The sequence below is a fragment of the Octopus sinensis genome, linkage group LG17 (assembly GCF_006345805.1).
Source record: "Octopus sinensis linkage group LG17, ASM634580v1, whole genome shotgun sequence".
Taxonomy (NCBI): Eukaryota; Metazoa; Mollusca; class Cephalopoda; order Octopoda; family Octopodidae; genus Octopus; species Octopus sinensis.
The window spans coordinates 98662-122712 of NC_043013.1; the positions used below are offsets into that span (position 1 = coordinate 98662).

A 24051-nucleotide genomic window follows, 5' to 3' on the forward strand; every position below is an offset into this window, starting at 1 on the left:
ACTTGCCTCAACAGGTCTTCACAAGCAGAGTTTAGTGTCCAATGAAGGAAAGGTACACATAAATGGGCTGATTACATCCATGGCATAGGCTACAAGATATGGTCTCACTTGGCTTGCCGGGTCTTCTCAAGAACTGCATATTTCCAAAGGTCCCAGTCACTAGTCATTGCCTCGGTGAGGCCTAATGTTCGAAGGTCATGCTTCACCACCTCATCCCAGATCTTCCTGGGTCTACCTCTTCCACAGGTTCCCTCAATCGCTAGGGTGTGGCACTTTTTCACACTGCTAGCCTCATCCATTCTCACCACAAGACCACACCAGCGTAGTTGACTCTCTTGCACACCACATCTGATGCTTCTTAGGTCCGACTTTTCTCTCAAAGTACTTACACTATGTCAAGTACGTACATTGACATTACACATCCAGCAAAGCACACTGGCTTCGTTCTTGCAAGCTTACAAATGTCCTCAGCAGTCACAGCCCATGTTTCACTGCCATGTAGCATGGCTGTTCGTACACATGCGTCATAGTCTACCTTTTACTCTGAGCGAGACTCTGGGACTCACAAAAAAAACAAAAACATGTCAGTGGAATACTCAGCCGGTTAAACATTAATTTAACAAATGGGTATGCATGTCTATGGGGTACTGAACCACTTGCATGTTAATTTCATGAACAGCAAGCTGTTCCGTTGATCAGATCTACTGGAATACCCATTGCTATAACTGAAAGAATATCAATGAAATGATGGGAAGAGGTTGAGTTGGAGGGAGAAGAGAATGGCTGGCAACAGAAGAAGTGGATGAAGGCAGACTTGGATAATGAGTGAGATGGGTGGCAATGGATGAAAGATTAGACCATATTTGTCAGCAGCAATAGTTGTTTTTAGTGTCATTCATGAGGCAAAAGCAATTGGTATTTCATGACATATTTCTCTTTTAATGACGACCCATCCGTGACCTCCTCTTCGAAAGTCAAATTAAAATTTCAATCAAAATCTTATACTATGGGAGATATTGTGAGATATTTATGGATTAGTGTCAGTATAACAACAAGCCTCTGTCAGCAGTTCTCAAGCACAGCTCCCAGGGCCACATGTGCCCTCTAGCATCCTTCTGGCGGCCCTTGACCATTTTGTTTTTAAATTGAATCCCAAAGAGGAAACATCCTAACTTGATTGCTAATGCACAGAAAATGCCTCTGTATTTGGTTCAACATGTGTGTGTGTGTGTGTGTTTGTGAGAGAGAGAAGCAGTGTTCAGAAAACCGATGGGTATCAAAACAAAATATTGCAACTAAATGACTGACCAATCATATCAACCAGCTGTACTGCACCATACGCCCAGAACCCTCATTCGGACAAACTACTTGAAAGTTTCATGTCAAAATCAAAGTTTCATCTCAAAATCCATTGCCTTACGATTTTTTAGGGTCTTCCTTTTATAAATATAAATTTTTCTTTAATCAACTTTTTTTTGTTTGTTTTTTTCTTTATGGTGTGCTTGACTAAAATATCACATAACCAGCTAGAAATAACAGCTAAATCTCTATCACCGACCACCTTAAAAAAGCACATTGGCTCGTATAATGCTGGATATACTTTGATTCTAAAAAAATAAAAATAATGAAAAAAAAAATGAATGTACACAGATAGAATGCCTCACCTTTAAGCTTAGGTGTGTTTAATCTGGACTTAATTGTGTCTGAATAATATCCATAGGCAAAGGCATGGCTGTGTGGCTTAGAAGCCCACTTTGCAACCATGGGATTTCGGGTTCAGTCTCACTGCATGGCACCTTGGACAAGTGCCTTCTAATATAGCCCCAGGTCAACCAATGCTTTGTGAATGAATTTGGTAAATGGAAACTGAAAGAAGCTCTGTGTGTGAACACCAGTTTCTCACCACCACCACTACTTGACAACTGGTATGTCACTTAGTAGTTCAGCAAAGGAGACTGATGTGATAATTACCAGACTTAAGTATCAGGGTCAGTGTGTTCAACTAAAACCAGTCAAGGCAGTGCTCCAGCATGGCCACAGTGTGATGACTGGGACAAGTAAAAAATAAAAGATAAATATTTTAAAATTACAGGTATTTTACTAAAATTCTCCAAAATTTTGATTATATTAAGTACTTAAATGAAACACTATCAAGTTTAGTCATTAAAAATATAACCATGAAAGATAAAATAAAGCGCAATAATTATGATAAATATTGAATTATGATTAAGGAGGTCTATAAAACTGCATAAACACTGTTGGTCATTAGAGCCCCTACCCTGGCCCAAACCACTAATGTCTTCGCTCGCTTTCTTTCACCTCCCCCACAAGGAAGAAGACTACAGCAAAATATAGTCGAATGGAAGTTCATCAACAACCTTGATTGACTTAACTCCACTTAAGTAGCTGGCAGCTTGAAACAATAATAAAAGCCAAACAGAAGTCAACTAACAACAGTTAATAAAAAAAAACTACCTTCCATATAGAGGAAAAGGCTGCATGCACACACACACACACACAGAGAGAAAGAATTACATTTATACATACATACACATACACATTACATACAAATGTGTGTGTGTGTGTATGAGAGAGAGAGAAGAGATCTATATTATGCAGGCCTATATACAAGTAAGTTCACTATTTTGAACACTTGTCAAATAACAAGTTTAAAGTGCTCTTAAAGAAAGTGCTGAATAGATGAGAGATGATGATAATAATAATAATAACAATAACAATAACAATAATAATAATAAATGCCCTGATGCAGTACCAGGCAGTGGCAATGCACTGATGCAGTACCAGGCAGTGGCTATGCCCTGATGCAGTACCAGGCAGTGGCTCTCATGGCTTCTGATCTTAACTGATTGGAAGTGTCATCATGTACATTGTTTTGTCTTGGTATAAAAGATGAGCTACAGCAAATATTCTGCTCAATACCACAGATTTGCTTGTCAGTTGTTTGACCATGACCAGTTGAGCATGTCCCTTAGTGGCTGACGATATGTGCATCTCTGATCACGAGCAGAAGTAGTGGGGGAGCATCTCTGATCACGAGCAGAAGTAGTGGGGGAGCATCTCTGATCACGAGCAGAAGTAGTGGGGGGGCATCTCTGATCACGAGCAGAAGTAGTGGGGGAGCATCATAGCCATGTGTTGAGAGGGATTCTTTGGGGTTTGAATAATTCACCTCTGGAAACATGGGTGTTTCGTTCAACATCCTTAAACAACCCTTATTCAGGGACCTTTCGAGTGGGATGGGTTACTCAACCTGAAGAAAATTCTAACTGGGCCCCACCTGCAAGGTCATGTGCTGTTTATCTTGATATGAGATCACCATGTCGCGCACATATGGTTGTGATGCATGTGCCTGGTGTACCCTTATCAGACGGGTAGTCATGATGGGTATACTGGGCTTCGTATATTTTACCCCAGTGTCACTTTGATGGCATGCACTGCTCTCTCACTCAATAATAATAATAATAATAATAATAATAACAACAACAACAACAACAACAACAAACTATGCTGGATCATAGATATAGCATGCCCAGCTGGCAACAAGGTATGCAATAAAGAAAGAAAAGTTGAGAGATATGACAGGTTAGCTTGGGAAGTTAAGCAGTTGTGGTCAATGAAAAAGTTAGTAGTAGTACCAATAATTGTCGGAGCCCTGGGAATAGTGAGTAAAAATCTCAAGAAGTACATAGAACAAATAGGGGTTGCAATAAGGGTGGAGCACTTGCAGAAAACAGCACTGCCTGAAACCGCTCGAATACTCTGGAAGGTGCTCGAAAAATAAGAGGTGTTACCTTAGTTCACTGGTAGTGAACAGCTGACACTGTAGTACATCTCCAGCGTTAGAAGCTGTGCAAAGGGAATAATAATGATGATAATAATAATATAATAATAATGTTTTCTTTATTTACCTACACCAAGGGTGAAATATTATGAAGACAAAAAAAAACCAGTAAAGTGAGGATGCTATATCATATTGCATTTGAAAAATAGGAACAGACAGATTGGGTAAACTAGAACACTTTTGACTGCTAAATCCCAATTGCCTTAACATTGCTTGCTTTCTGTGGCTAGTCCACAAACAACAACAACAACAATAATAATAATAAATGCCCTGATGCAGTACCAGGCAGTGGCTTTCATGGCTTCTGATCTTAACTGATTGGAAGTGTTATCATGTACATTGCTTTGTTTTGGTATAAAAGATGGGCTACAGCAGATATTCTGCTCAATACCACAGATTTGCTTGTTAGTTGTTTGACCGTAACGAGTTGAGCATGTGCCTTACTGGATCAACATATGTGCATCTCTGATCACGAGCAGAAGTAGTGGGGGAGCATCATAGCCATGTGTTGAGAGGGAATCTTTAGGGTTTGAATAATTCACCTCTGGAAACATGGGAGTTTCATTCAACATCCTTAAAACAACCCTTGTTCAGGCACCTTTTGAGTGGGAGGGGCTACTCGCCCTGAAGAAAATTCTAACTGGGCCCCACCATAAAGGTCATGTGCTGGTTATCTTGATAAGAGATCACCATGTCATGCACATATGGTTGTGATGGTGGTGCCTGGTGTACCCTTATCAGACGGGTAGTCATGATGGGTATACTGGGCTCAGTATATTTGTACCCCATTGTCATTTTGATGGCGTTTGCTGTTCTTTCACTCAATAATAATAATCCCTTCTACTACAGACAGAAGATCTGAAATTGGGGGGGGGGGGGCTAGTTGGTTACATCAACCCCAGAGTTCAACTGGTACTTATTTTGTCAACTCTGAAAGGATAAAAGGCTAAGTCAGCCTCAACGAAATTTGAACTTAGAACATAAGGACAGACAAAATGCTGCTTAGCATTTTGTTTGGCACACTAAGAATTCTATCTGCTCATGACAATAATAATAATAATAATAATAATAATAACAATAATAATAATAATAATAATCCTTTCTATTATAGACAGAAGAACTTGAAATGGGGGTGGCTAGTCAATTCTATTGACCCCAGAATTTGACCAGTACCTATTTTATTAACTCCAAAAGGATGAAAGGCAAGTCAGCCTTGAAGCTGGTAAAGTTGGGGACTGCACCAGGCTCCATTATCTGTTTTGGCATATTTTCTATGGTTGAGTGCCCTTCCTAACAGCAACCACTTTACTGGGTGCTTTTTACATGGCACCAACACCAGTGCATTTTCCACCACACCAGTACCAGTGCATTTTGCATGGCACCAGTGCCAGCAGGGTCACCAAGCAATTTTGCAAGACAAAACTCCACAACTGGAAGGCAAGGAGTAATATTGAGGCAGGGGTACCTTTGTGGCAGTCAATAGGTTAAAAGGTAGGGACATGGGTAGGTGCCTTGCTGTAGACTAGCTGCATGGATACCCCAGTTGAGTCAAAGAGTAAGATGAAAAGAGCAACAGTGGGGGGAAATGATGGCAAAGATGTGTTGAGACATAACCTTGAAGGACAATGGGGTTGGTGAGGAATTGACCTTGAGGGACATTAGGGGTGGTGAGGAATTGACCTTGAGGGACATTAGGGGTGGTGAGGAATTGACCTTGAGGGACATTAGGGGTGGTGAGGAATTGACCTTGAGGGACATTAGGGGTGGTGAGGAATTGACCTTGAGGGACATTAGGGGTGGTGAGGAATAAGTGAGGTGATAGAGGTTTGGACTGGGTGATGCATACACCTGGGTGTCTATGTTTATGTGCATTTGGTGTAATTAGCAGAGGTATTCACATCAGTAAACAAAAGAAATCTGCAAACATTATGTAAAACTTAACCATCTGATAAATAGAGATCGATAAAATTACTAGACTAAGTACTGAAACCAAGATAATTGATTAAAACATTTTAAAGGTGGTGCCCCAGCATGGTCATGATTCAATGACTGAAATCAGTAAAAGAAGACAAAAATACAAGAAAAGAACCCAGGTGATAATGTATTCAGTTCAAAGCCTTGTGAGCAGATTTGGTAGATGGAAACTGAAAGAAGCCTGTCATATGTGTGTGTGTGTTTGTGTGTGTGTGTGTGTGTGTGTCTTTGTGTCCTCCACCACTACTTGAGAACTGGTGTTGGTGTGTTTACATCCCCATAACTTAGCTGTTCAGCAAGAAAGACTGATAGAATAAATACCAGGTTTAAAAGAAAAAAAGTACTGCCATTGATTCACTCGACTAAACATTCAAGGTGGTACCCCAGCATGGCCACAGTCTAATGACTTAAAACAAGTAAAAGATAAAATAAAAATATACATACATATACATATATGTAAATACACACACACAGACACACACGTAAGTCTACTCAACAAAGGTTGGCATGAGTCTAAATAATAAAAACTTATCGAATTGTCAACAGTCTAAGAAATAGCAGCCTGGCATCTTATTCAAGATATGTTAAGAATCGCATTTTGGCATGCTAAAAGTGCTCCCCTGGCATCTTGTCCAAGACATGCTAGAAATGCCATTCTGATATTTCTCAGTAAGTGCAAGCTTAAAAAGTGAAAAAGAAAAGCTTCATCCAGCTTGAAGAATTTATACAGAGCCCCAACACACGAAATAAGTGATTATCTCTGCATCCCAAACATTTACCTAACAAAAACAACAACAATCAATAAAGATAGCATCTAAGATGAAGGAGACTTTGTCGTGAGGTAAATAAATATCCTTTGATCTTGTTTACCTCTTAATTTGTTAGAAACAACCTGAGAAGAATGATTTAAATTAAATGTACAAATAAAGTGTATGACAATACACACTCATACATATATACACAGATAGAGAGTATATTACTGTACATTTATATACACACACATGCATAGATATATAAAGAGCTTGTCACTATATATTTACACATACATATACACAACAGGAGTGACACTAAATTTAAAATACACACATATAAGGTGTATACATATACATATATCATTATGCATATACACACATGCAAGTTTATAGACACACACTAATGTGCATGTGTATACACACATTTACTATATACACAGGAGAATTTTGAAACTGAACTTAATGCTATCTGCCTAGACAATCTAATTAAATGGAAATAAATGGTTTGGAAGTAAATTATTTATAGAAGAAGAAGTGAAACAGGTGGATTGGAAGCAGGGTGGGAGAAGGCAACAATCTGAGACTAATCAATTACCCAATTGGATTTAACATGTTAAAATTCAATCTCAACTGACAGCTAAATATTGGATTTTCTGCAAATTGTCTTTCAAAGAGATTCATCTCTTTATTTCTTTTTTTTTCCCCCTCTTCAAATTTTTGTTTTTTTTATTTTTATTAACTGGCTATATTTAGAATTCATTGATTGATTCTACAATATCTAACAAATGTGATTTCTTTCCCCTCACCACCACCACTCTCACTCTCTCTCTCTTTCTCATTTATACTCAGTATCATCCTCACATCTTCTCATCAGTTGCTATACTGAGCCAAAGTTATCTACTGGATTTCACCTTCTACGAATCCCAAAGAACTGACAATATTGTACACTCTCCAAATGTGCAGTTGCTCACTTTTTAAAGATCCTTCAATCCAGTGTAAGGAGTGTGGAACAAGAAAATGGATGCTGTATGTCTCTGTCTACCCCACACATCAAATATATGCAAACATCAATGTCTCTAGAAGAACAATTCTTAACTGCAAGTTTCCTGCTTTCAATAAACCAGTCTTTTCAACCATTTTTTATCTATGGACTTTCCTGATTCCTATTTTACTTAGTTGTATCTTTATAACCATTTTGTGTCTAAAAAAAATCCCATTATACTTTTATAGATTAATATCGTTAGGAATTCTATAAAAAATTATTAAAATACTTCATGTTTTGTAGAAGTATAACCAATCTTTTGCAGGTAAATTTTAACCACAAAATCTTGTGCGGATCCCCAAGGGTCATATTAGACCCTGGTTGAGAACCACTGAGATAATCCATTGGTTTATTATATCAGGTACCAACTTTGTCACCCGAGATATGAAGAATCTAAGAGTACTCTTCCAATCGTCATTTAAGGGCATCGATTAGACTACAACAGGATCCAACAGACAGAAGGACTGCAATGAAATGCCTAGAGTGCAATTAAAAACTTCTCAGGAGAAAGTCTTCCAATATCTTATTAGCCAACTCACTTCTATGCACCTTTTCTAAGACTGCATAAGACTGCATGGCTAAGTGAACATTATAGCCTCTCAAAGCTTGAGCAATTTTGTTAATTCACCACCCTACACTGGTTCTTTGTTTTATTGATCCCCCACCAAAAACAAAAACAAAAAAAGAGAATCAACAGTCAAGTTGATTTAAGCAGAAGCTGAAACAAGTAGCACACGGTATTTTATCCTCACAACTGTTAACTGGCCTTTCGTATATAAGCAAGCCATATTTTGCCCAAACATTCTACCTGTGTTTATGTTTAAACTGACTGGATCTCACTTCTCACACCTACCCTGCAATGTCATTCTAGCAATCACATCATGGAAATTTCAAAGCTACAAGTAATGCATGATTAATTGATTGATTGATTGATTGATTCTAGTTTCAGCTTATGAGCCGTGGCCATGCTGGGGCACCACCATTTAATTCAAAACAATCTGAATAAATATTACATTTGACATAGCAGGCTGAATGCCTAAGGGTTAAGATGCTAAAACCTTTAAGTTGTTTCCAAAAGTTCAGAGTTATTTCTGTGCCCGAGACCTTTTTTCAATAGTTCCAACCCAGTCAAACACAAAAGCAACAAAATGTCCACACATTTTTAAACTAAATTTTATAGAATGAAAGCACATAAAAAGCACCTATGCTGGTGCCACATGAAAAAAAAAAAAGCTCCCATGCTCCATGAATAAAGCACTGGTGCTAGCATCACATAAAAAACACCAAGTGGTTAGCATTAGGAAGAGCACCCAGTCATAGAAACCAAGACAAAACAAACAAATGGGACCTGGTGCAGCCCACCAGCTCCTGCCAAACCATCCAACCCATGCCAGCATGGAAAATGAACATAATGATGAGGATGATGATGATGATGATGATGATGATTTACATCTATTTACATTGTAAAACACATAACCTGTCTTGGACGAGGAATTATGTACGTCTACAATCTGGATGACAGTTTTTATTTTTATTAATAAATAAACAGCTTTGACTTTATAGTCTTTCACTGGTTTCAGTCAGTTGTGGCCATGGCTGGGTTTAAAGCTTCTAGTTTCCATCATAGTAACTGTTCTATGGGAGAATACCTTTAAGAAACATACACACAAATTATTGAAGGTTAACTGGTGGTTTGAGTGTTGATTCTTGGGTTACTTAGTATACTCTGGTTTAAGGAAAAACGAGCAAGTGGCATCACAAGCATGAATATTCCAGACATGGACAACAGGTTGACAAAATTTTACTACTGTAGTTGAAATAAAGGGTTTGGAACAAAATTCTGCAATTGTTACTGAATACAATAAGCCACTGGAGAAGGCTAGAAGGTACAATGGCCAGGTGAGTGTATCTAAAAACAACCAAAACAAGGCACTAGTCTGAATAAATCAGTCTACAATTAAGTATATTACAAGTACTTATTTGATTCTCAGAAGAAATGAAAAATTAAATACAATTTTAATTTGCAATTTAAACCTCTTGATGTGAATCCATCTGCGATGACAACTTTTGGTTCCAACATACAAAGCTTTCTGTTTTAACATATTCACATTGAAATTAAAATTATCTACCAAGTGCAGGAATAGCTGTGTGGTTAAGAAGCTTGCTTGGCAACCATGTGGCTTTAGGTTCAGTCCTAATACACAGCACCTTAGGCAAGTGTCTGCTACTGAGGGGCTCCAAGACAACCAATGCCTTGAGGGTGAATTTGGTAGATAGAAACTGTATGGAAACTTGTATGCGTGTCTGATTCCCCCACTGGTGTTGGTTTGTTTATATCCCTGTAACTTGACAATTTGGCAAAGAGATACTGATAGAATAAATGCTGGAGTTGATTTGTACAACTAAATCTTTCAGCCCCATGACTGAAACAAGTAAGAGATGAGCCAAGCCCCAGCTTAACAATGAAAAAGTGAGGGATTTTATAAAATCTCTTTAACCTTTTAGAATTTAAACCTGCCATATCAGGTCCAAAGATTCTACCTATTTTAGGTTCAAACTGGCCAGATCCAGTCTCTCACACCTACCCTACAGTGTCATTTTAAAAATAAATAATCACATCAAGGAAATCTCAAAGCTATGAGATAATGCAGGATTATTTCAAAACAATATGAGTAAACAGGCATTAATCTGAATGCTAAAGGGTTAACATTTTGATTATTTACCAAATCTCTTTGAAACAAATCAGGAGTGCACTTCATAAAAGACCTAACAATGGTGTTAGCTTCCAGTCAGAACATACTTTTGCTCAAACCTGAGGGCAACACTGACACAGCATCTTCTAAAATGGTATAAATACATAAACTGCAAGACTAATTGTACTTAGAGAGAGTACCAGAAAACAATGTTCTGCAATATTTAACCCTTTAGTATTTAAACTGACCATATCCGGCCAAAATATTTAATCTGTTTTATGTTCAAACTGACCAGATCCAGGCTCTCACACCTACCCTACAATGTTATTCTACATTAAGTAATTACACCATCAAGATTTTGAAGATATGAGATAATGCATGATTAATTTAAATCAATGGGAATCAATAAGCATTATGTTTGATAGGATAATCAGAACGCTAAAGGGTTAATTATGGCCAAAGGTAGCAAAGCTGGAAAAATTGTTAACGTGATGAGCAAAATGCTTTGCCTGTCTTTATGCTCCGAGTTCAAATTCTGCCATGGTCAACTTTGCCTTTCATTCTTTCGGGGTGAATAAAAGAGGTGCCAGTTGAGTACCAGGGTCAAGTAATCAACTTACCCCCACCCACTAAATTTGCTGGTCCTTGTGCCAAAATTTGAAGCCAATATTTAATTAGGGCCTTTACATTCCCATTTCAAATCCCAACAAAATTGCTTTTCCTCCTTCCAAGATGGATAAAGTACTAATCAGAAATTAGGGCTGATGTAATCAAGTAACCCCTTCCCCTCAACATTTTTGGTCTAATGCCAATGTTTGGAAATTATATTTATTCCAATTAGTGTGAATATTCACATATTCACTGCTTCTTTTTTTTTTTTTTGTTCTTTCCCATTTTTTTTTGTAGAACTATTAATGCGTATGTTTACTGGTGTTATCCTAAACCTTCCTGACAGCATTACCATTATGGTATTATATGGTGCATACATTGTAAATAAAAATAAATCCTTGAATTCTGAAACGTATCTGGCTCCCTGGGGTTTTGTACAAAGTATTGTAAGCCCCACCCAACCCTACATGGCACATGTGTGTGTGTGTGTGTGTGTGTGTGTGTGTGTGTGTGTGTGCTTGCATGTACACATTGAAAATTGTCAAGACAAAATTTGAGAAATCAAGGTAACAATACTACGATAAGGTAAGCTATATAAGGTAGGTGGAAATACAGGTGAGGAAAGGTAAAAATAGTGAGAATGAAGAAACTTTCAAGAAGACTATACAGGGAACAGCATGTGTGCATACGTGTGTGTGTGTGTGTGTGTGTGAGTGAGTGTGTGTGTGTACACATGCATACGTGCACATACAGACAGGGACAGTATAACTCCAGGAAATCACCCCATTTAACAAACACAGGATCTAAGACATTGAAAGAACCAGAGAGGTCTTCAAAGTGAATAAGATAACATCTTTGGAAATTGCTGTTTTCTTATTTTTTAAATAGATAATTCAGACGTATTCTGTTTCATTTTGTTTCTTAGTCTTTTCCTTCTTTCATTTCATTTCTTTCTTTCTTTTTCTTCTTCCTTCACCAAGTTATATGAAAATAGATATTTCTCATATTAAAAAGAAAAAAGCAACCAGTGAAAGGAATGTATTAGGAGTGAGAGAGAAAGAGAGAGAGAAAATGAAGGAGAGAGAGAGAGAGAGAGAGAGAGTGAAGGAGAGAGTGAGAGAGTTAGACAGACAGACAGACATGCAGTAAGACCAAGTTTGTATTCACACACACACACACATACAGAAGTAATGGTGATGGAGGCAGCAGCAGTAGTAGTAGTAGTAGTAGCAGTAGTAGTAGTAGAAGAAAGGTGCAGCTACCATGAATGAACGCCGGCAGTTGGTGGTATCGGGTTTCCTACCTTTGGTCTAAAACTGGTAAAATAGCATCCAGATTGCCTCCTCTTCCTTCACCTCCTCACCACTGTTTACAACATCACTTTTCAAGACAAAAATGGTGATAGACACGCAAACATATATACATACATCATGTATGGAATACAGACGTGTGTGTGTGTGTGTGTATTATATATATATATATATATATGTATACATTACACAAGCACACATATATATATATGCATATATATAACATAGAGAAAACATCTAAAAATACAACAAAATCAAAAATTACAAAAAACCTTAGAAATATTTATTCTTAAAGAAAGAAAAATGTATTTTATATAAAATTTGTTTGTTATTTTTTTAATTGAAAATTTGCAAATCATTTTCATAAATTATATTTTGCCCTGTAACACCTGACATTGCAGTCTACAAATAAAAAACAAAAATAATATCTAATATACAATTCAGATCCAGACGTAAATAGAAAAATGTATCAACATGATATATATATATATATATATATACACACACATGCATGTGTATACACACACACATACACACAAGATCAATGTAGAACTTATATAAAATTGGAAAAAGAAAAGTCATACACACACACACACACATAAATAAAATCTAGAAACTAAATAGACATGCTATATAGATGAAATATAATTCCTGGGTGAAAATAGTTATATCAAATTTCCTTGATTTCTAGCAGTAACGCTCTACTCTAAACAATGATTGGCAGCTTCTACTTCTCTATAGCAACTGTTGACGGGGATAGAGGGGAGGAGGGAGAGAGTGATAGACAGATAGAGAGGGAGGAGGGAGAAAGAGATATACAAGTAGGCTGTGGAGAAAGAGGGAGAAGCCAGCAGCAGAGCTCCTCACCAATGAATCCCTTTTATGCACTGACAATTGGCAGACAGACTCAAAGAGAACAAATTGCATGTGAGTCGTGTAACACCAGACAACTGAAGAATTGTTTTGTTATAGAAACATGTAATAAAAAATAAAACAATAAAAAAAACCTCACAGCAATAGACACAAAAACAAAACAAAGAAATATACTTCATAACTGATGCTTTGAGAGTTAAAGGTTTCCATGTTGATAGAATTCTAGGCTATTATTGGGCAGCTGGAGTCAGGTCAGGGATTTCATAAGGTTGTCAATGATGCTTTTGATGGCTGAGACAACTGTCACAAGTGTGGTTCACATAACTGCAAATAATCACCACTTGAGCCAACAACAGAGCCTTCATACCATCTTAGGAAAAGAAAAAGAAGATCTCTCTCATATCACACTCTATTGTCTTGAAAAGAAAAAAAAAACCAGGACACACTGAAGAATGAAGGTTCTGAGGTTGAAAACGACAAAAATGTCATGGTTGGAAGTTTTGATCAAAGACAGACCTGGGGTTAACAACTATATTCTCTATGCTCACCTCCACTGGATCCACAACCAGAACCTGTATGCTTACAAACCAACAATGGAACCTCAATGCAGTCATTCAACATGCTAGAGATAGGAGCCAAATTCCCTCAAACCATAAAAGGGAAGGACATATCAGATGACTGTTTCCTTTCTTTGTATACGACAGTTACTCTGATTATATATCTGCTCGAGTAAGATTAAGCTAAACAACAATAACAACAACAAATATGCAGAAACATTGAATACATTGTGCAAAATATGCCGAAAGATGGGATGATCATGGATGGAATAACATGAACCGTTTAGCATTCAAATTACTCCCGGCAGATGTAATGCTTGTTTATTTACATTGTATTCACTTAATCCTATTTTGTACGCAGCTTTGAGATTTCAATGATGTGGCTGTATATGTTTTAAATGACAATGTAGGATAGGTATGAGAGGCCAGATCTGGCCAGTATGAACATAAACCAGGTGGAATATGTTGGCCAGATACGACCAGTTGAAACTTTGAAGAGTTAATTTGCTCAGCCAAGGACGATTTGAGTTTAAACAACTTGCATAGAGGAATAGACTGTGCTGCAACCCACCACACTATAAAGTTAACAACTGTATGACATTAGAATATGCAATATGGTCCTTTGGCTTGGCAAAGGAATGATGAATCTGGATAGGTCAGACCCAGTCATTCAACTGACAACTTACATAACCATGGGTCACTTTGATTCAGAGCTGAACAAGGTTTAACAGCAACTGATCTGAGTATAATTCGTCAGCAATGAGTATCAGCAACCAACCCAACCAATCTTGAAACATAGACCCAGGAGTCCCAGAAGTTCCAGTTGACTACAAGCCAAGATAAATAATAGGAACAGACATGGCTGTGTGGTAAGAAGTTTGCTTCCCAACCATATGATTTCAGGTTCAGTCTCACTGTGTGGCACCTCTACTATAGCCTCAAGGCCAACCAAAGCCTTGTGAGTGGATTTGGTAGACAGAAACTGAAAGAAGTCTCATTGTCATCATTCAGCTTCCATTTTCCATGCTGACATGGGTCGGACAGTTAGACTGGGACTGGCAAGCCAGAGAACTGCACCAGGTTCCAGTCTGACTTTGGCTTCATTTCTATGGCTGGATGTCCTTCCCAATGTCAACCACTTTACAGAGTGTAATGGGTGCTTTTTACATGTCACTGGTACAGGTGCCTCCTATGTGTCATGGGCAATGGCTACAGCTGATTTCACTTGGTTTGATGTGTCTTCTCAAGCACAACAAATCACTTCCACAAGTTCCTTTCACAGTTAGAGATTGCCTGTCATGTGCGTGTGTATGTATGTATGTATGTGTGTGTATATATATATATATCGTTAATCCAAACATGAAAACACAACAACGTGAGGACGTGGGACAAGTATAGTATTATTGGATGCTCAGGGAAGAAGAAAAGAAGACGGGTTTAACGTTTCGAGCGGAGCTCTTCGTCAGAAACATAGGAAAAGTAAAGATCCAAAGAAGGGAAAACGGAGGGGAAAAAAATCGCCAACGGTACACACGCGGTCATATCTAAATCTATATATATATATATATATATATATATATATGTGTGTGTCTTTGTGTGTGTGATTGGCCCTCACAGCTTGACAACCATTGTAGATGTGTTTACATCCATGTAACTTGATGGTTTGACATAAGAGACCAATAGAATAAACACCAGTTATAAAAAAATAAAAGCAGTAGGATCGATTCATTTGACTGAAAATTCTGCAACCAATGCTCCAGCATAGCCACAGTGCAATGACAAAAGATATAATTAAACCCTTTTAGTCACTTGGTGGCAATGTTATGTATATGACAATACAATATAGAATTCCTCTTAAACCAATGCATTAATCCTTCCACAGAGTACAATGACTGGCTGCCAGTTTGTACAACCATTACTGCATGAAAACTAATAATAAATATAAATCCTTATTGGCAATTAATGCTTTTCTATCTTACAGCTGTTAGAAGTAATACTGTGATGAAATAGCAAGAAAGACCACGAGACAATTATTCTAACTGTAATTCCTATTGTCAATGCATTACCACTTCACAGTTCACAACTATTTTATAATAATGGCTACTGCTATATGGCCTTTACACTCAATAACAGTGCATGTATTAGGTGAACAGGCAAAAAGTCAAGTTTATAATGACAGAAACTCATAAAGAAGGTGTAAACCCAGTATGGTGATGTACCATAGTCAGGAATCTTTTATCTTCACACTATTGTGCTACCAGCCAGTGAAATTATTTCATTGCTAACATATGCAATGAGCATTGAAAAGAAAATAGACAAAAAATTATGCAGTAAAGAGAAAACAGTATTAGCTAGTGACTAACATTATTTACAGCAATTTTGGAAGATAATTCCAAACATGTTTCAGTCTTATTAGACTTCGTCAGTAAAGTATAAATTATTACATATTTGCCAAAGTAAAGGTTGGGAGAATCACTAAGTAAATGTAGAGTGGTTGGTGCAGGAAAAAATGGAATGTTCAGGGGGGAAAAGGATAGTCTGAGATGCCATCCACATGAAGAGATAAAAAAAAAAAGTTAAGTTAGTGTTAGCATATTTTAATGCAGTAAACAATGAAAAGTAATTAGAAATGATAACATGGGGTGAGAAAAACAATATTAGTTATGAATCAATATTATTTTGATTATTTTGGCAAGTAAGGGAGACAACCCCAGGTATGTTTTCATCTTAGTCCTCTTCAACAAAATCGCCATTTCTGTATGAGCCAAAGTAAGGATGATAGAATTACCTGGTAAATATAAAATACAGTGCAGAGAATAAACTACTCAGAAACCCATCTGCATAAAAAGGTAATAGTTAAGTTAGCATTAACATATTTAATGCTTGAATTAGTTAAAAGCTTAATTAGAATCAATTATGTGATAAGGAAAAGACTATGGCTAGCATTAGTTGAATTATTTCAGCAGAGAACATCAAAAGAAGCCAAGCAGAAAAATCTGAAAGTCTCCACTATTTTTCTTAAAAGGAACAGCATCAGTGAGACAATCTAAGGCTGCAGGTTCAAAACTAACCACAGTTGTATCCAGTGAGTTGGGTTTTATATTGGCAAAAAGACAATAATTAATCAATATACTTATCATATATGTATACATATAAAGCATATAGTTTATATCCAGTTAAAAGAAGAAAAGAAAAAGGAGATTTCAGCAGACTCTGCTGAAATCAAATGATAGGTCCACATATTAACATCCCAAGGTACATCTTTGCAAATTTAATGTACAAATTTGTAATTAAATTACTGAGTATTAATTGAAATAGCTGTAAGAAGTGAAGATGACCAATTTGTTAATAAATAATTGTTAACATCCTTATCTCCATTTTCTTTTCTTCTTTTCAATGGAGATAATCTATATGCTTAATATATACCTATTGTTTTAAGGGAATTTCATTCCTCAATAAAACCAGGAATTGAACCAGTATTTCCTTGGATGCAACCATCCCTTTACCAGGTTAACATATCCTCTAATTAAATATGTATATATATCACAGTATCGACCAGACTCTCAGATGTTGTTACAAATCACTGGTCACAATGGGCTTTGCATTGTTTTAGCTTTCTAATGATGCCACCCCAACTGGCTAATAAAGTAAGCCAACATTCCCCACTGATTGGAAAGCTTTTTTATCATAGGGGGACCCATTTGCAGCTGAGTGGACTGGAGCAACATGAAATGAAGTGTTTTGCTCAAGAACACAATGTGCTGTTCAGCCTGGGAATCGATCTCATGATCTAGCCATCCTGAGTACAGTACCCTAACCACTGGGCCACACATCATATATATATATATATATATTATATATATATATATATATTATATATATATATATATATATTACGGAGATGTACTCGCATAGCAAGTAATTTGATCTGAGATCGTGTGCTGAAACGAAAACAATTGCAGCGTGGAAGGTGTTTATAAGCCATTTAAGAAACACACAAAAAGAGATGCAGCACGGACTTTGTCAGTGAACAGGTCGCGGATTTTAGCGACGAAAATATTTTGGCAAATTAAACTTAAATGTTGGAGTGAATCGAACGGCTTTTGTGTATTTCTTAAATGGCTTATAAACACCTTCCACGCTGCAATTGCATATATATATATATATATATATATATATAGCAAATAAGAAAATGGAGAGGATACAAAAACCACATACATCAGCCGGTAGACATTCAAGTATGTCTATTTATTCCAAAGTAATAGAAAGTATTAGAATGCATACACATGTAATAAGTATGTGTTACACACATGTACTAATATTAGTACTAGAATATATGATGGCACCAGTTCCGTCATTTTGGTAGCAAATATTGTATCAAGTAAACCAGTCGTCTTCCTCAAAAAGTAACTAAATTAATAGGATGCAATGATTAAAAGACTGACCATTTGTCTAGCATTGATCTCTGTCCTGCATCTGATTCTTCTGTCTCTGTAATTTTGAACCAAACCACTTGAGACTACTTCTACTTTTATGATACAAACTGTATGATTTAATTCTTTAAGTCTTGTAGTGCATTCTCTTCGTAAATTTCCCAAACCTGTTAAAAACCAGAAATTCTGATGAAATGCAGTTCAGTTTAAATCCCATTAAGTTATAACTCTTGGATGAATTTGGATGAAATTCGCTGATATAATTACTGTTGGAGTATATTGTAAATATGGTTTTTACTTGCTGATATCTGCCTATTGCTACGTCACTTACATCTGCCCAGGCGCTTTGTCACTTACACCTACCCAGGTGCAATGTCACTTTCACCTGCCCAGGTGTTATGTCACTTTTACCTGAATAAGTTAAGTCAATTACACATAAGTGTTTTCACATATATTTGCAAAATGCCAATTCTTTGGCATTGATTTCCTAATTGAATCACTAATTGATAAATAAATCTTTAATAATAATGCCACCCAATTGTCAATCACTACAAGAAGTATAGAAGCAAAAAAATATCGAAAGAAGTTTACTTGATAAATGCAAAAAATGTTAAAACATGATGCAAAAGTCTTTGACAGAAAGTTCTTTGTAAAATCAAGCTAAACTTCATTTAGTTCTAGATTTTTCACCACCCAACAATAATCTAAACTGAAGCAGTTTCATGTGGTTCAAGATTTGGTAACAAGTGCAGATAACTGCAGGACAAGAATTTAAGAGCTAATGAGTCCATAATGAAATTAAAACCTTCCATCATAATTATATTTAACAAGCTTTATGATAAACTGCGTTAAGAACACCAGTTTTAATGAGTAAACAGTTAGTTACTTTATCAAATCCTTCAAGATTCTGGATTATTTTACAAAATTAATTAAAATGCAATGTATTTCATAATGTATACTAATCCAAAACAGTTAAGTCGCTGTTCCTATTCTACACACACACACAGCTAAAATTGCTAAATGCAGCAACCTCTTTCATGCAAAATGCATCTGTGTCCCACACCAAAATTAAGCACAATCCTTCTGCCCAACAGCTACTGCATTTCTCCAAAACTTTATTACTGCCCATGATTTTCTCTCTTCAACAACCTCACTTCCATCTCTAAGAAGTGTATCAACAGTAGATTGGTAAAATATCAGTAACCTACTATAGGCATAATGAACATAAAATCTAGAACAAACTGATTTGCATAAATGGATAATTTTCAGATTAGCAGCCACAGGGATTTGCGTATGATTACATAAAAAGTTTTTATAAACTAAAGTGGGGTTTTCTGGGGCAGGTGCTTTACTCCAATTTCAGTAACGTTAAGTTATGCTAAGAATCTTATCTTTAATAGAATGTTAATATATATACAGGAAAGTAACCTCTCCCCGTAATTATGCTATCTATTTTCAATATGCAGGTGAACTAATGAAGTATCCTACCCGGAGACACAATAATTGCAGAAGATTTGAACTCTCAGTTCATGAGATGATGGTGTAATATCTTATCTGCTTAGTCCATTTGCTTCTATTTTGGTATGTGATGGATTAAATAAATAGAATGTTTAATTCTGTTACAAAAGAAAAAAAATCAAAAGACATCACCTATGTTATATAATGAAATGGTAATCTTGGAGCTTATTAATTATACAGTTCTATATTTAAGAGATGAGGAATTATGTACATTATTTACACTTGACGGATATTTGTCCTCATCTTGTTTGTTAACAAACAGCTTTCATCAGGTGTCTTGGGGAAATTTTGAACCTGGGTTCTCATTCCTAAGGTATTTTTCAACGTTATTATTATTACTAATTATTATTATTATTATAATTATTATTATTATTATTATTATTATTATTCAGGTCACTGTCTGGAATCGAACTCGGAATCTTGTGGTTAGTAGCCATAGGCCCATAGGCAATAATAATAATAATAACATTGAAAAATACCTTAGGAATGAGAACACCGGTTCGGAATTTCCCAAGACACCTGATGAAGGCTGGAGGGTAAATCAGCCGTGTTGTTGTGTTAACAACAAACAAGTACAAATATCCGTCAAATGTAAATATTAATTGTACTTATTAATTATATTTGTTAATGAAACACTAAAATGAATACTATTCTAAGCTCTAATCCTCTTTTAACCTTCCAGAGCTGGTAAAAGAAGCACCAGTAATATATTGAACGTCATACAAACCTTACAAGAAAAATTGAACTTGTTGCTTATTCATAAAATGTCAATTAATAGTAAAGAGCAAATGATCGATGGTATCAGTTATTGGACAACTACCTTAAATATCATGTGATCAACCAGACTCTCAGGTGTTGTTATACACTGCTGGTTGCAATGCGCTTTGCATTGTTCTTAGCTTCTCAATGATGCCACCCCTACTGGGTGGAGTGAGTAGGTGAGCATTTTCCCTGGTCAGAAGGCTACTCTGTCGTAGAGTTACCAATTTACAGTTGAGTAGAGTGAAATAAAGTGTCTTGCTCAAGAACACAACATATAGCCAGTCTGGGAATTGAAACTATGATCATAGGATCAAGAGTGCAACGTGCCTAACCACTAGGCCACACACCCTCACAAATGTGAATATATAGTATTTAATTTCATTGCAAGTGTTTGGTAAAGCACCTGGAAAGTTCATTGAAAATATCAGGAATAGGTAGCAGGTTATTGAGAATGTATCCTAGGAATGACGCCTTACCTGTGGGGTGAAGGAGAGATTCACCACTCACCTACTTAACCGTTTAGCATTTAATCTGGCCATATCTGGCCCAAATATTCTTAATATAGTTCTATGTTTAAGAGATGAGGAATTATGTACATTATTTACATTTGACGGATATTTGTCCTCACCTTGTTTGTTGTTAACACAACGTTTCGGCTGATATACCCTCCAGCCTTCATCAGGTGTCTTGGGGAAATTTTGAACCTGGATTCTCATTCCTACGGTATTTTTTCAATGCCGTTGTTGTTTTGTTGGTATTATTATCATTATTATTATTATTATTATTATTATTATTCAGGTCACTGCCTGGAATCGAACTCAGAATCTTGGGGTTAGTAGCAGGCGCTCTTAATCAAACTGGCCAAACCTGGCCTCTCACACCTACACTACAATGTCCTTCTAAAAATAAACAATTGCATCATCAAAATCTCCAAGCTATGAGATAATCCAGGATTATTTCTAAACAATTTGAATAAATAAGCTACGCATTCGACAAAGGAATCTGAATGCTAAACAGTTAATGCAGAAAAGTCGTAAAACAAGACAGAAATGGTTGTAAGAGAAAACTTAAAATCATGACAATAGGGCCAATAGGGCCAGCAGCTTCTCCTCGCTGTTATAATACTACATATAAGAGATGTCTACAAACTGGATACCAACCCTACTGGCTCACCTCTTCATCCTTTTATAAGGTCTGACAACTAAATCAACACATTAATAAGTCTCTAGAAAAAGACACAATGCTATGCTTCTAACATCAGAGGTACTTCAACAATTACATTCTAACTTTGTAGTCCAAAACTAATTTACATGGCCCAGGGGGTACACTACTGAATTAACAAGCATTCTGTTGTCTTATTTGATTTATTCTATGCTGAACTTGCAATGTAAACCACTTGCATTAGCTTGCTTCACCTAGCTGTCAGTAATAGGAATGCTACCTGCAATTGACTAGCATCCTAACCAGTGAGAGATTTTATATCTCATTTACTTAACACAATCTAAATCAAAGTTAAACACCATCTCTTAAATCCACTCTGGGTTTTAAACAATATTTACATTTATTTTATTATTAGTATTTCCTTCTTTTTTTTTTTCATTTGGCCATCCATCTCACCACTGTTCTCTATTACAGCTCAAACACAGAAAGAAAAAAAAATTTTTTTTTTTCTATTCAGCAAGTGTGGGAGGTGAGTGGGTTAGCTAATCAACGCGATTTACATTAGTGTTCTGGAGAGAATTGGCATAGCAGATTAACAAGACATGCACAAGTACTTATGAAAACACACCCATACAGCATATAGATATGTAAGTCACTAGGTTACAGCAAAATACGAGCTGAAGTGAGGGTGGTGGCAGTGGTGAAGGGCAGAGGTGAGAGGGGATTAATAACATATTTAGATATCAAAAAGAAACAGAGAGTGAAAAAAAAAAACAACACAAATACACACACATACACACAGCAAATAAAACAAAGCAATCTTGTATTACAACAGTTTCTCCTTGAGCTCTAACACAAACACACACACAGATATACATAAAGATCAATCATCATTGTTTAACATCAACTTTTCCATGCTTTCATAGGTCAGTTGGAATACAGAGAGGCAGATTTTCTATGGCCAGATGCCTTTGCTGTCACCAACCTTTACCTACCTGTTTCCTCTTGGGAGGATGGGTTCTCGACAAAGACTGGAAACAAAGGACACCTCTTTTATGATGGTGTCACTCACAACTATCACGCAATGTCAAAAAAAGGAAGCATCCATATACATCCACACACACAAACACAGATGCACAATAGGCTTCTTTCAGTTTCTATCAATCAAATCCACTTAGAAATGGCTCTGGTTAGTCCAGGGCTACACACACATGTGTGTGTATGGCCTTGGTCTGACCACATGTGTGCCTGCATGTAAATAGTCATACACCATTATATAAAAGTATATGTCTCAGCTAACCATGGCTTCTTGACTCTTGGTGGAATTCTAGGTCTGTCATCATGACATTTGGCATATCTTTAGCATTTTATGGACCTAGGAGGGCCCATTACACTCCAGGTCTGACTACAGCTGACTTCTTCCAGTAAGAGACAGAGTGAAATCAAGAGAGGAATTAACTCCAGTATATGACTGGTACCAAGAAGGATTTAAAACTAAAGAAGACCTCTCTAGGATTTGAACTTAAAACACAAAAAGCTACAATAATTACTACAAAGCAATCTATCTGATGCCCTAATGATTCTTCCAACTTGTGTTACATATGTAAATATCACAGTGCATGCACACACACACACAAACACTGTTACATATGCACCATGAAAATAACCACACACAGTGTTTATACAATATACACACTTAAATGATGTTCTCATATATATTAAAGCAATTATTCACAATCCTGGATGATTTGTTATCAGCAAGCACTATGCCATTCGCAATTTTTTTTTTTTTAAATGTCCATAGAATCACAAATAGCTAGAGACATATTCTTGAGCCTTCTGTTGTAACTGTATTGCAATTTGGGCTTTGAGTATCAGAGGATTAAAATATAACCCACTGAGTCCCAGCAAGAAGAAAGAACTTGTCTTACTTGGAGAAAACTGTCGGCAAGCAATCAGCAAAACAAACTACCAGACATTAAAACCTGAACAAGAACGCACACACATAGAAGAGAGGCTGATGTAGAAGGATGCGATGGGTTGGATGCCACATTCACATGCTAAAAGACTATTGGTCCCTAACACCACCACCACCCATGCTTGACCCAGCAGAATATCCAAGACACAACAGCTGGATTGAGAGAGGGTTGAATCCCAATGACTGCTATTTTACTTTATCAAACCCCCACCGGAAGAAAAACGAACTAGACAGCAACAAGATTGGAACTCAGAATGTAACAAATTAGAATATCAAAATCCTGCAAAGCATTTTATCCATTATTCTTGTGATTCTGGGAAATCACTATTCAATATCACAAGTACACACACACACACACAAACATATAGATCTACAGATACATATGCAGAGAAACCTACTAGCACAGACATATATACATATGTATACACACAATATATAAGTGTGTACAAATATATACATGTATATACACTCTAACATCATCATATATCCATGAACATACATACGAGCATGATACGTGTAGAATTAGA

General features: G+C 36.5%; 1 protein-coding gene across 7 annotated transcripts in view; it reads right to left on the reverse strand.

Annotated features, from left to right (window-relative positions):
* The window catches only part of LOC115220963 (zinc finger protein 652-B-like), a 154950-nt gene that overhangs the window by 96953 nt on the left and 33946 nt on the right, over positions 1-24051 (reverse strand). The window lies entirely within an intron of this gene.